Source organism: Suricata suricatta, chromosome 15 (genome assembly GCF_006229205.1).
Source record: "Suricata suricatta isolate VVHF042 chromosome 15, meerkat_22Aug2017_6uvM2_HiC, whole genome shotgun sequence".
Lineage (NCBI taxonomy): Eukaryota > Metazoa > Chordata > Mammalia > Carnivora > Herpestidae > Suricata > Suricata suricatta.
In genome coordinates, this window is record NC_043714.1 from 8,380,113 (window position 1) to 8,391,299 (window position 11,187).

The 11,187-nt window shown below is 43.4% G+C and overlaps 1 long non-coding RNA gene across 1 annotated transcript; it reads right to left on the reverse strand.

Annotated features, from left to right (window-relative positions):
• Positions 1–378: 378 nt before the first annotated feature.
• LOC115278941 lies at positions 379–1,040 on the reverse strand. The gene is made up of 2 exons (XR_003903126.1): positions 810–1,040; positions 379–695 (listed from the first exon to the last, which is right to left on the reverse strand). It is a non-coding gene; the product is annotated as an uncharacterized LOC115278941 (long non-coding RNA).
• Positions 1,041–11,187: the final 10,147 nt, after the last annotated feature.

Here is an 11,187-nt window from a genome sequence, read left to right on the forward strand (position 1 = left end):
TCCTCCGGCGCCGTGCCGCGCACCCAACCGCCCAGGGCACCGCGCTCCGGGCTCCTCAGCCGGCCAGCGGGTCCCACTTCCACGTTAGCCAACGGCTGGGAGGTGAAAGGGGAGCGTGGGTGTGTATCCGGGTTACGCGAGGGGGCGGGGCATGGGCGGGGCTACCTGCTCTCCGCCCCCGGGGCGGGGTGATCCTGGGGGGCGGGGCGGCGGGCGGCGGGCTCCGGGAGCCCTGGCGGGGCTCAGCATTCTTGAGTAGGGTCGGCGCGGTGTTCGGGTTTGCAGATCGCTCTCGGATGTGACGGAGCCCGTTTTCCACGCAGGGAAGGAGCTGAGTGCCTTGTGCAAATTTCAATTCAGTCTCTCTGAACGACGACGTATGGTTGACATAAAGTCTAGCCTTTATTTTACAGCCTAGACTGCCCATCGCAGATGATTGAGGAACCAAAGAAATTACAAGCCATTTTCAGAGAGATCTGTATGTTTTTTGTTTGTTTGTTTGTTTGTTTGTTTGTGTTTTTCTTCAGCGCTTGTGTAGACACACTCGAAATCGCTTCTCTCTGCGTTGGGAGACGTGGACAGACCCATACTGAAGAATTTTACTTGGCTTTTTATTCTTTGGTGTTTCTGTGATGTTCTAAACACGTCTGCGTTTACATCTGTATGTTTCTATGGATTTTTCTCTGTACCTCCATCTGCAGGAACAAACCATCCTCTATGCAGCTGAAAAATATGCCTTGATTCTGGGCTTTCATAATGGAAGAAACCCCTCCTGGTGTCTTACACTTCCCGGGATACTTTACACATACCTTCCTCCCAGAGGCTGAGATGGAAGAGAAACTGAGAAAGCCTACTTGACATAAAGGTTGTCACAGGATGGTCCATCAATCTGGAATGTGTAACCTTAGAGTCAATATAGGTCCTCCAAATGTACTTCCAGAAGCCTTTAACTGAAGTCATTGCCTTCTAATGCCGCCCCATTCACTGTGGTACTGTACAAAGCACCAAGGGGACGATCAAAGCTCTGGGGCATTTATCCTTGGAGGAAGAGATTGAAGAATTGAAGAAGTTGCCCTGGGAACAATGAATGAGTTTAAAGGTCATAGTTCCAAGAAGGGTTCTAGTACCCGGGTGACAATAGAGATAGACATTGATAAAATATAACATGGAATCATTAAGAGAAACTTTGTGATGAAGAAAAAAATTTAATTACACGTGGGACAGCGATGTTGTCTTCATAGGGATATGATAGCAAGGAGGTTGCTTTTTTTCAGTAACAAGTTGATAGAGGCTCTAAAGAATAAATATATACCAATGAACATTATACGAAAGTAGATGTAAAATAATAGGGGTGCCTGGGTGACTCACTTGGTTGAGCACCTGACTCTTGATTTTCGGCTCAGGTCCCAAGCTCATGCGATCCAGCCCTGCCCCTCGCCCCCATTGGGCTCCTTGCTGAGGATGGAGCCAGCTTGGAATTTTCTTTCTCCCTCTGCCCCTCTCCACGCTTGTGTGCTCCCTCTCTTTCTCACTCTCTAAAATAAAATTAATTAATTAATTAAAAACTAATAATAGGTTTGTGAACTGAAGCAAACTGGACTTTCAAAATTAACCTTTTATCCTAGGTGTTGAAAATAAGCAGTGCCTATATTCTGTATAAATACTAATAGCAACAAGAATTGAATAACACACAGTAGAAATTTCTTTAACCACTTTCCACTTAACTGGCTTGGCAGTCCCCTGCTTTCCACCATCAGCATGTGTACACGTAATAAATGCCACCTTCTGGGGCACTGCCCACTTTCACTCCCATATCTAAGCAAAGATATCATAAATAACTACGCAGACAGAAACTGGACTTTTAAGAATTAGTTTTAATGAAATTTTGTCTTTTGTGTAAAGTGTTTTTTAAAATCTTGAATTTAACAAATACATTAAGGACACAACATTCATTTTATCTGTCCAGAACATTATTTCATAGGCACTCAAGTCAGATGAAATAAATATTTGCTTTGGAGCTGTTAAGATGTCAAATATTTGTTAATTTATGTGTGTGTTCTTTATTAACTCCAATGCATGGCAAAGCATCAATTCGGTTGGTAATGTAAATTTCCCCACACTGTGTTTTATTCTCTAAGTGGTCTAAACTCAGAATACGCATTTTGCCCACTATCTACCTGAAACTTGAGGTAAAATTTATCTTCCTAAGACTCCATTTAGTCAAAAAAAGAAAACCCACATGATATAGTATCTAAAATTTTCTAGTCTCCAAAATAGCATTTGAATGTGTTTATCAATCATGATTAGAATATGCAGTCTATATGGCATTGTATTTGTGATTTATATTAGAAGAACCCCAACATATACATGTTGCTATTGCAGTGTTTTGGGTATAATGCAAGCCACGTGATGTCACCTGGAATGTAAGGACTCTGTGTATTTAATAATATCTTACCCAATGTGTCTCAAACTTACTGCCGATGAAAAAAAGGTGAAAAAATGTTTTTACATGTAGATATAACAAAGGAAAAGTTTCCTTACACAATGCTTACTCTACAACAGGAAACATTCTTTTATGTGTGTAAACCCTTTACATTGATTTCATGATTCTACCAAACAATGACTGAAGCAACTTGTCTGTACATCTCTGTTTCTGCTTGTCTTTCCCACAGAGGCACTGACTCTGTTTTCAAGAATGCTATCCTTTCCAGGACGTTTGTATAGTAAAGAGCCTTGAAAGACAGAGAAGGATCTTCCTTCAGAGAAAAGGACACGTTTGCTTCCTACACATTAAAATAAAGAGAGTGGCAGGCAGGCTTACTGCCAATTATAAAAGTCTCAAGGTTCCTAAGCTCGAGGTTCTGCTCCTCTGGACCCTGAGTGTCACTCTGTGGGAAGTGAGGCTTGAGAAACAAGTGTAACGCGGGGTCTGAACGCCCTCCATTTCTCTCTTTATGAATTCATTGAATCACCTTACATTTGCATGGAATCTGATTCAGATTGCATTTTTTAATGTGTCTCACTTCTTCCATGCTTCTGCATAATACCACTTAATTTTAAATAGTCTCCAATTTCTCATTTATGAATCGCTAATTACCGTGAATAATCCAAAGAAACAAATTCTCAGGTTTTCTCACTTTTCACATTTTTGAAGCCTGGATATCACGGTCTCCAGGAGGCTTCCCTGATGGAAGAATGGATGCCATGTTCTTTGTATGTGTCCCAGGAACCAACAGCACGGCCTCGGTCATTGCAGGATCCAGTCATCTCGCCAGTGCCTGATTATGTGGCTTCCTCCTCTACTCAACTGGGTGCTCCCAGTGGGCAAGACCCCACAGCTCATTCTGGGTTGGTATCCCAGAGCCCAAAATACTTCCTGCATGCCCAGAAAATGGTTTCTAATGTATTTTGTTCACCCCAGTACGTTCACACCACCATTGCCCCTCCCCACATTCCTTGCTTAGTTTTGTTCATTACTTCGTATCTCTTCCAATTCCCATAGGGTAATAGAATAAGGGTGACAATGTCTCAGACACAAAATCTTACTGAAATCTAACCAAAAGATAAAGGAGGAGAAGTAGGAGATCATTTTTTATATTTCATCTCAATGGGGCATCTTTTTGTCTTTAGGCCCAGACTGCTTTCTTTTGAGCCCCAGACAGATGTCAATTACAGGTCTTCTGTTTGGAAACCTGGAGCAAACGTTATCTCTGATGTTCGTGTAACAAGTCAACAAAGACGATGAGTTCAGATGCAAATAAGTAGCAAAAGATAGATTTTAACCATTCCTGATTCTTCAGCATGCCAGTTAGGAAATGGCCAGCAAAATGCAATTATTGGAGATTAAGAACAAAAACTAGGTATTTATGTGACCTTGCAGTTTTCAGGCTGCTCACATCCCACTTCATATTTAAGAAAGAGACCAAGTATGCCAGGGGCAGGGGTAGGAGGAGGGGGTTGGCTGCAAGAAGCCCTGGAGAGAACATCTAAGGTGACAAGAAGTGTTCTATATTATTACTGTGGAAGTAGTTCCGTGACTCTATACATTTGTCAAAATTCAGCAGATTGAATACTTGAAAATGGCAAATTTTATCAAATATAAATTCTACCTCAAAAAACTGATTTTTTAGGGGCACCTGGGCACTCAGTGGTTAAGCATGACTTCCGCTCAGAACATGATCTCACGGTTTGTGAGTTCGAGCCCCGCGTTGGGCTCTGTGCTGACAGCTCAGAGCCTGGAGCCTGCTTCAGATTCTGTGTCTCCCTCTCTCTCTCTTTGCCCCTTCTCCTCTCGCCCTCTGTCTTTTTAAAAGATAAATAAACATTAAATTTTTTAAAAGATTTTTTAGAAGGGAAGAAAGACAAATCAAGTCAAGAAACAGATCCTGTTTGGAGACAGATCCTATTTGGAGACAAAACAGGGCAGGGGGCGGGCTGACATCTGCATTTCTGCCACAGTCCCACTGTAACTGCCTGTTCCAACCAAATTGCCTTGGTGTAATGTATTCCGAGGATAAGGTATAACTTCAATTCCTGTCTAGCATGATCTCCAAGCTCATTCTCCCCACCGACTTCATGCAGGTAGAAACAATAACAAAATAATGGAAGGAGAAAAGTCAGCCGTTCCGCTGCACAAACTAGAATCCAGATGGCCAGGGAGAGGGCACGTGGGTATTTCTTTCCGAGGTGCACGCAGCCAGTGAGTGTAAGTCCTGAGGGGGAATACAGTCCCCTGTCTGGCTGGATTTGTGACCTAAGGTCCTTCGAAGGTTGACCTGGATAAGAAAAACTAGGGCAACATTTACAAGTGGAATCACGTGTCTCCATCCATCACGGCAAGGCTCCAGCCAAATAGAAGCAGCAGACAAATGCACACTTGAAGAGTCTGGACAGGCACTCTGCTTGCATCCTAACTACAGGGCTCAGGCAGATTGCAGCCAAAGCTTGCGAGCCCCAGGACAGGGCTCCTGGGGCTGAGACCACGGAGGGAAGGGAGATGCAGAGGGAAAGCAAAGACTTTCCTTTCCCTTCAGGACGGTGTGCACTTTGCAACAACGGGTGTTTCTGTCCATTTTGGAAGCTGTTTTCCTCTCTGCTGTGCATCCTCCTGCCCTTCTTGGCCTTGCCAGATCTCAGCCAACCTCCGAGCCCTGTGCAGTCGGCCTTCTTCCTGCCCCGGCATCCTCCCAAGAACTCAGGCTCTGAATTTCTTCTGCACTAACCTTTCCTAGTCAGCTTTAGCACCGCCCTGTCTTCCTATTTCTGCCCAATACTCTCAGCACTCTACCGACATGACCTAGTCTCTTGGGCTTGAAGAGACACAGTCCTGCAGCTAAACGATCATTTCCCTTCAATTCCCATTCTTGACTTGCATTTCCCATCCACTACGAAAGCTATGCTTTTCTTTTCCAGTAGCTTTTCTCTTCCATCCGCTTTCCTCAGAAGCTGGGCACACATTGGCTTTCTTAGCCCTTGCCTGAGGACAAGGAACTCTGTGACCCATTGGCTGAGATACAGAGGCATGCTGTGTTTGCATGTTCCAGGTTACCCTGCAGGGAAGGACAGGTTATCCCCTGCTCCCCCTCCTGTGCCCTCTCCCTTACAAAGGCTCTGTGGCTTCAGAGGCGTGTCTCCCGTCCCTGTTTTTCATGTGCCCAGTCTGACTAGCCCAACAGGGCTCTGCCAGCTGGGAAAGGACTGTTGCTGACTCAATGCATTGTGTTTTAATGGTATTTGTTCTACTTATTGGGATGATTAGTTCTCAAAGGCTTAAAATCTAGTTTTTCTTTACAACTTCCTCACTGCCTGGCACAGACCTGGACAGATGAGGTTGTTGACTGACCACACGATGCCCTGTGCCTAGGGGGGAAAAGGGACGGAGGTGCCTAATTGTATCCAACCTATGCAACAGGATGCTAGATGAAAGTGTTTTCACTGTCTTGTCATTTTCTCTGAAATTTGAAAGCTGAGAGCAATGAAGAGACTATACTCTAGAGAGGTGCTTGCCAGCTCATCTTTCCAGAACTGTTGTTGGCGTCCACAAGGAACAAGGCCAATTCGTCCCTTTCACCACCTTGTGGGCCAGGAGCATGATCGGAGGAGAAGGATGAGTGAGGATCCACTCTAGGCTAGTTTCTGAATGCGGTTCTTACCTTGACCACCTCCCATCTCCATCTGTGTCTCAGAATGAGAAGGGTTTGGATAGAATTGTTTAGAGGGAAAAAAAATGTACCCTAGATTTTAAGATTACAAGATTTCCTGCTTGGAGTGGCCTGGGGGTCAAAGAGTCCGGCAAGACAAAGACTTGGGTTTTCTGTCCCAGACAAAGGAGCCGCTCAGAAAGTAGCCAGGCCATGGCTTTCTTAAGGTGATACTGGACGTGAGGACTGCCTGCTGGCCACACCAAGGTGACTCTCACCGAGGGCCTGCAGCAGATGAAGCTTCCAAGGCAGGCTGGAGAGCGTGGAACTGAACTTGACAGTGTCTAGCAGGAGAGTGGGGGTAGAAGGCTTCAGGGAACTCATGAAAGTGCCCCAAGGGAGAAAAAGCCGGAATCTGGGCTTCCGCCATCCACATAGCGCCACCACCACCTAGCTCTTCCATATGCCATGGCTTTTCTTCCGCCGTTCATCAGGATCAGGAGGTCAGAGAATGAGGACACCCCCCTTTTCCCCCAGTCCCTGCAGCTGTCTGGGTCTGAAACCAACCTGAAAGGTCTAGGGGTAGAAAAGTTCACCCAAATGCAAGACACAATTCCTTTGACATGCATTTTCTTGTTTTGTAGTAGGTCCCGTCCCTAAGGAAAGAAAAAAAGAACATCTTCAGGCAACCTTCTATTCGCCTGTGTGACATCATCCCTCACGACCTTGTAACATGAGACCACTTTAATCAGACCTCCTGTTTTTGTGTTACCATATATGTGAGACAAAGAAGTAAAAATGTATAAAAAACCATGCCACCTGGTATTCAGGGCTCAGTTCTTTGGGTACGAACCTGACTCAGCGATGCTGGCTGTAATTAAGTCGCTCCCTGGAAAGAAAAGCCTTGGTGTCCCCTCTCTCTGTGCGGGAATCCTGCTACAGTTTGTCCACATACCAAGTGTACAGTCACCAGAGGTGTATTTCAAACACGTAGGCTTACACGCACACTATATTTTCCTTACATTTATATAGACTGTATGGAGAATAGAAAGAAAAGGGAATAGAATAGAATAGAATAGAATAGAATAGAATAGAATAGAAAAGAAAACTGAGGGAGAGAAAGAAAGGGAAATTGAAATGGGTAACTAGGAGAGAGAGTCTCTCTCACTACTGTGAGTTCAGTGAGTGGGTTCAGTTGGTGTATTATTGTGACACTTTCCAAAAGATCATGGTAGGTCACCTCACTTTCATGAAAGACTTACATTATTCCCTGTTTTTGCTAACCAAGGAAATCCAAAGGGGGCTTTTGCTTTTATGGAAAAAAAAAAAGATGAAAAGCGAAACTGGCCTTTGGCATCGTTTTGCACCTGTTGCGCTGTTCTGGAGGCAGTGTGCACCCAGAGCAGGGAGATGTCACCACCAACCTCCTTCCTGGGAACCACACACAGCCCCCAGCATCTGGCTGCCATAGCTCTGAACTGTGTGAGCATCTGTGCTTTATCTCCGTTTATTTTGTTCATCTGTTAGCAAGATGTATCCTAAGGTATCAGAAAAGCCTAAGGGAGGTTATGTTTTGAGTCTGGGAGCACTCAAAGAATTTTCCATATAGGATAATGGCAATTGCTTCTTTCCTTTGTGGCTATTTTGGCTGATGAAAGGTTTCATAGGGATGCTCTACTCTTGGATATTTATGTCTTTTGCATAAATAAACTTTTAAAAATTTTCAGATGACTTTACCTATATAAAATGTGTTTATTCTTAATATAAGGAAATTATCTTGATGCCATATTTGCTCTGGTATATTGGCTTCTGGTAACATTAGTAGCTGTCTGTGGCTTTGTGTGGACAGGACAGTCCTTAGAAGATGGTGCTAATGAAAAGGAGCCCCATGATCAGGATCTCCTGAAGCTAGAGAATTACAGTTGACCCTTAAGCAATGAGTAGGTGAGGGCACCAACTTCCTTTATAGTCAAAAACCTGAGTGTACCTTTTGACTCCCCCAAAACTTAACTAATAGCCTACCGCTGACTAGATGCTTTACCAACAACATAAACGACACATATTTTATGTATTGTATGTAGTATACACGGCATTCTTACACTATTGTATGCTGAAGGAAAGAAAATGTTATTAGCAAAATCATAAGGAAGAGAAAATACATTTACTGAACTGTACTGCACTATAAAAAAGCTGGGTAGATGTAGACCCGTGCAAGTTTAAACATGGGTTATTTAAGGGTCAGCTGTATTGTTTAGACTCACTGCTGCAGAAAGTGAAGCTGGTTTAAGTCAGGACAGTGTGCCTTTTTTTTTTTATTTTTTTAACGTTTTATTTATTTTTAATACAGAGAGCGAGCATGAGAGGGGGAGGGGCAGAGAGAGAAGGAGACACAGAACCGGAAGCAGGCTCCAGGCTCCAAGCGAGCTGTCAGCACAGAGCCCGACGCGGGGCTCGAACCCACGAACGTGAGATCTGACCTGAGCCGAAGTCGGAGGCTCAACCGACTGAGCCACCCAGGCGCCCCGACAGTGTGCTTTTTAAAAAAACCACACACATAGTGGGACAGCATGTGACTGTCGAGCTAGACAACCGAAGTTGCCTTATGCAGAAAAGTCCTCTTGCTGTGAGCGGTGGAAGCTACTCCCACGTTATCTTCCCGGCTACCATGACAGTCGACCTTGGAAAGTTCTATGGTCTTACACTTAGACCCTCAGATACTAACATGTACTGCAGACTTCTTGGCCTCCATCTTGGCTCCCGTCCTGTCGTATACCTTCACCCTTGTGCCCACAGCAGGTTGTTTTCCTTGAAATACGACTTCTTGGCTTCTTGCTTAAATGCATCGTAATCTAGACTACCAATTGTGGGATTCAGAATTCTTCACCCTCAGTATTCATTCATATTTCTTTAAGAAGGTTTCCTCTAACTTGCATGTTACCCACAAAAGGAAATTTATATTTTAAAATTCTTTTTGCATTTAAAAGACTGAAAAACCCCTACAATCACACAATGTAAATTTAATATCTTTAAAAGATGTCTCAGAAATAAGGCTTTAAAAAAAAAACTTCTTTCCAAGAAGAGAGAGTTTCGCAAGACAGGTAAGAGGAGACACTTGGGAGCAGAGAGAATTAGACACACATTCCATCTCGCTCTGCTACTTAGTAAAGCTATGAAGTTGGACAAATTATTCAGGGAATCAAAATCTTAGTGTTACCATCTGGAATTATGAGGTAATAGTTGAGTTTTCTGTAGGATTAAGAGAGATCATCTATGTAAAGCACTCGGCACAGTGCTTGCCTGTTAGATGTTAGCTGCTGTTACACAAGGAATCCCAGAACTATGGCCCTTATCGTAGATCCAGTAAAACCAGTCTCCAGAGGAGTGATTAAGAGCCTGGTTCTGTTGCTGCTGTGTGAGTGGGATTCCGAGTTCTCCCACTTGCTGGCTGTAGGCTTTTAGGCAAGACACTTGACCTCTCCTGTCAGTTGGACACACATATGCATTCATGCCCACATACACACTCACATAGGCACATGTAGAGGATGCCCAAGAATCTCCAGAGAATGCTTCAGAGAGATAAACATAATCCAACTCATAAGAGTTGGTAGCGATGTGGGGCGCCTGGGTAGCTTAGTCGGTTAAGCGTTGGAATCTCGATTTCTGCTCAGGTCATGATCACACAATTCGTGAGATCAAGCCTCTTGTCAGGCTCTTTGCTGACAGCTCAGAGCCTGCTTGGGATTCTCTCTCTCTTTCTCTCTCCCTCTCCTCTGACCCCCGCCTCTTTCTCAAATAAACATTTTATTTTATTTTATTTTATTTTTATTTATTTATTTTTGAGACAGAGCACAAGCAGGGGAGGGGCAGAAAGAGGGGGAGAGACAGAAGCAGAAGCAGGCTCCAGATTCTGAGCTGTCAGCACAGAGCCTGATGCAGGGCTTAAACTCACAAGCTGGGAGATCATGACCTGAGCTGAAGTTGGACGCTTAGCCGACTAAGCCACCCAGGCTCCCCATAAGTAAACATTTTAAAAATGCAAGTGGTAGGGATTAGAAGTCAAATCTGCTGTTTGGTTAACTGGCCCACGAATGTTCTACAAGTTTGATTTCCCCAGATGGTTTCCTTCATGCCCTCAGAAAGCGTTCATCTGAGGTCTTCCCCTTACTCTGACCCTCTGTGCCCAGTGCTTCAAGTCACTTCTCTCCAGTGCAGTCTGCCCCTTTTCCTTGTTAATAGACCCTAATCTTTTTGTGGAAAAGAAGAGATAAATGCCAGCCTCAGGTAATGGTTCATCTAAATAATCGAGAGAATATTGCCGTTTATTGTTTCTGGCTTCCGTAAAGCTAGAGTGTGACCATATAACCAATATGATCCTTGGGCTAGCCAGGGATACCGAAGACAACATGTCTGTGGGACAAAATAAAATCCAACACCATAAGCCTGGCAGAAAGAAGAAGGCTTGGATGCTTGGTTACTATTAACAGTGGGAAAAATGAACACAGTTTAAGATTTCTTTGCATTTTTCTTTGTTGTTGTTCTTAGAATATATCCTACTACAACTGGATTAGTCAAACTCTGTGTTTTAAAGTCACATTATATAATTTTTCCATGTCCTTAAGCCACCAATTTGATATATAGCAAGGATCATTTGTTTAATTTTGTTCTCAATTTTTAGGGATTTTCCCCCTCATTTGATTTAATTTTTTATTTACATTTACATTGTTCCAAAGTCAAAAACACAAAACAAAGGATGGTGTAGGAAGCCTAAGTTGCACCTTTGATTCAATAACTCCTTCCTACCCCTCCAAACAAGGAACAATTTTTATTAGCTTTTAAAAATTGAGTTTTCTGCTATATAATGATTGCCACTTCAGATAGCTGTGAAATTAGGTGATTAACTAGTTGTTACTTAACCTTCTAATTTCTGTATAAGTCTAATTACATGAAACAGAAGTTGGTGTTTTGATTTTTTACTTTGCTTTTCTGTTTGGAGTGTCATTGCAACTACTGTATTGTAAATGATGGAAAATAATTGCATATGTTAAAA